The sequence below is a fragment of the Archocentrus centrarchus genome, chromosome 9, assembly GCF_007364275.1.
Source record: "Archocentrus centrarchus isolate MPI-CPG fArcCen1 chromosome 9, fArcCen1, whole genome shotgun sequence".
Lineage (NCBI taxonomy): Eukaryota > Metazoa > Chordata > Actinopteri > Cichliformes > Cichlidae > Archocentrus > Archocentrus centrarchus.
The window spans coordinates 1,415,219-1,418,583 of NC_044354.1; positions in this window are offsets into that span (position 1 = coordinate 1,415,219).

Genomic DNA, 3,365 nt, shown 5'->3' on the forward strand with positions numbered 1-3,365 from the left:
GCCAAAGGGCAAGAGCCCCAGAGAATCAGAGACAACGGGCTGCCGACCCTGCAAACTGCAGTCTATTAAGTTTAACCCTGAGTTTCTTTCCCTGCCAAAAAAAAAAAAAGATATTGTTCAAATCAGAATATTACTTAAAAGGAATTTCTATTGTGAGTATCTTGAATAGAAAGAGATATCATGAAAGAATATGTATTTTTATACTGTCATTTTATGGCCAGAACTGAAGAAGGAAATAGAATCTACTTTTGTCATCTTTAATTTTTGTTTAAAGGGGATTTACATCTGCTGGGTAATGAGATTTCTTTTGGTAAATGGATTCCGAAATATTTCAGTGAATTCTGATCCCTGTTTTTTTGATGTACAGTTAAATGTTAAAATCTGAGTTTTTGTACATTCAGTTTTATATACTGCATACCTACCAAATGTTTCTAAAAAGTTTCATTAGGTCAGGAAATGAGCTCGAGGGGTCACTTAAGCCTGGAGATGGTGCTGTTTAGCTCCAACTCAGTTATTGCTGCTGGAAATACTTGATTTCCTCCTCTCTGTTACAGCAGATAATCTGGGGGAATTCAGGAACTCAACTCAATATGTTGCTCGCTGTTTAGGTGCAGATGCGTGTATAAAGATCTCTGTATACTGTGGAGTCTTAGAGTTGGGGTCTTTTATTTTGTAGACAGTGTTATCCACTCATTTTAAAGTTTTCTTGCCAGGAGTCTGACTGATTTTGAGCCTGATTCTTGGTGTTTCTGTTTTGTAAATCTTTCCTTCCTGGGAATATATTTATGTTTGTTTTTCTTCCTTTTCAAAGGCACAAAAATATAAATCTAAATTATTACTAGTATGTACAGTGAGAATAAGGCTGCCATCACTGTAGATGACCAAGTTCTTTGCAGAGTTGCATTATCTGAAGTTTTCTTGGCTTCACTGCACTTCTTAAGCACTTCATTGGGGAAATCATGGTCAACATAGATGTGTTCTATAGCGCTCTTCTTTCACCCTCTAGCTCCTGAACTTGACCACAGTTAATCGGGGCTTTTCCTGTGTGCTGTTGGACTTTGGATCCAGGTCTTGGTGTCCCTGCTCAGTTCCAAGTTTTTTTTTATATCATGGGAAGGGTTGAGGGTCATTTTTCAACAGGTTGTCCAAAAGAAATTTTTAGAAAAAACATGAACACACAAGAGGTATGCATAAATACAACACAACAAGTAAATAATAAATGTAGGATATCAAAAACTATGAGTTGTTATCTGAATGATGGCTGCTGGTACAAAGCTGTTTTTATACTGTGTTGCTCTGCACTTTGGGACTGGAAGCTTTCATCCAGAGGGAAGAAACTCAAACTCACTCGCGGTCAAGTAAAATTCAGCCGCTGTAACCGTTTGGCGTACAGGGATGCTGCGTTCAGCTGTTGCTCAGCAATCAGGCTGTTAGACCATTTCAAAAATTGAGCTTCTGTTCTTTAGAGATAAATATCCAAACCACGTCAATAATAGAAGCCAGATAAAATCAAATCACTGTGGTTTTATCGGTGTGGAGAAAACATGATCGACACTTGTATCTTTTTTTTTGTACATGTTGTCATAGTTTGCGTCAAAGTTCAGTTTTGAATCAATAATTACTCCAAGACTGAACACATTCCACTGTCTGACCCTTAATGGATTGTGTATGTGTATTTTTTTTCTAAAATGAATGATCTTATCTTTTTAGATATGATCTTCTATTTTAGATATGTTTAATTAAAGATAAGATTTGTCACACTGTCATTGAGGACTGGGCTGTGGCTGGTCTCTTTGTCTGGGAGCCAGCTATCCCCTATCCCAGCTGACATGGGGCAAGAGGCAGGGTACACCCTGTACAGGTCGCCAGCCTGTCACAGGGCTAACACAGAGAGACAGACAACCATTCACACCTATGGGCAGTTTAAAATGACCAATTAACCTAACCCCAGTAACTGCATGTCTTTGGACTGTGGGAGGATACCCACGCAGACACAGGGAGAACATGTAAACTCCACACAGAGAGGCCTGGGCCAAGGTGGAATCGAACCCAGACCTTCTAGAGGTTATTCTAGCAGCAGTGCTAACCACCACACCACCATGCTGCCCAATCTAAAATATCATCTTTCTATATTCCATTAGGTACATTCTGTGCCTGTAAATACTTAAGAATGAAATAAAATACTGAGCATAAAATTTGAGTAAGATTCCTTTTTGGTATGCTGGACTTAACAGATTTAGTCACCTATGGTTTATTGTTTGGAGTAATCGTGCCTCTGCAAAGTGCAGCATATGAGCAAATGTCATTGGTAAGTTTGTCCAGATATTTTCCACAAACCTCTTTAAACAGGTCCCAGTCTATGCAGTCATTAACACTCTCAGTGCTAAAGAGCTCTGCAGCTAAAAGTGCTTGAAATAAAACACTACACACTAACTAAAATCATAGTCACCCCACTTTTTCCTGCAAAGATGCCTACACAGTAGGACAGTGCTTCTTGAGATTTGAAGTTGAAGAATAATTACAGATAACACACAAGATCTATTTTAATTTCATTATATGTGACGTATAATGACAATAAAGCTATTCTATTCCTTCCTCCCAGCAGCTGTAAGACTTTATAACCATCACTGCTCCCAACAAAAACCACAATAACCTACACAATGTAGGATAATATATAATATACTGTAAATAGTCCGGCCTGTTAAGGTTCAACACACAGGCACATCATGTACATTGTATATAGTGTTATTATTAGTAGTATTAAGGTTAATCTTGTTTGTTGATTTTATATATATTCTTTCTTAATAGTGTAAATTATTATATCTTTATTTATATTTATAATAACTGCGGCTGCTGTTACACCCAAAATTTCCCCTCTGTGGGACAATAAAGGCTGTTTCTTCTTCTTCTTCTTCTTCTATTCAGAATCACCTCAGTGATTCAAATTCCTATACCATCTTTCACCAGTAGATGTCACTATTGGTCAAGACCGCAAGAACAAAACAGCACTACAGTATAATGGAAAAAGGTGTATATATTTTATGGTGAGTGCATGCTGAAATGAAGAAATCCTTTAAGAGAATGAATCGGATAATCTTGTGGGTTAAACAGGCCTATCAGAGAAAATTTGGATTAACGTTCTTTTAACAAGTTCAGTAGAAAGCCAGGTTACAAAAAATTTGGGGTAAACTAATTAAATTAAAAATACAAAGTATTAAAACATAGTTTAAAAAATAAAGAGCTGAGAGATAATGCGGAGATTTGAGTTTGCAGTATTACGGGTAATAGTCTGGAAGCTAATCACGCATGCGCATTTGGCGCTTTCGGGAAAGCTGGGATAATAATTGTATTTCTATGGGCAGAGC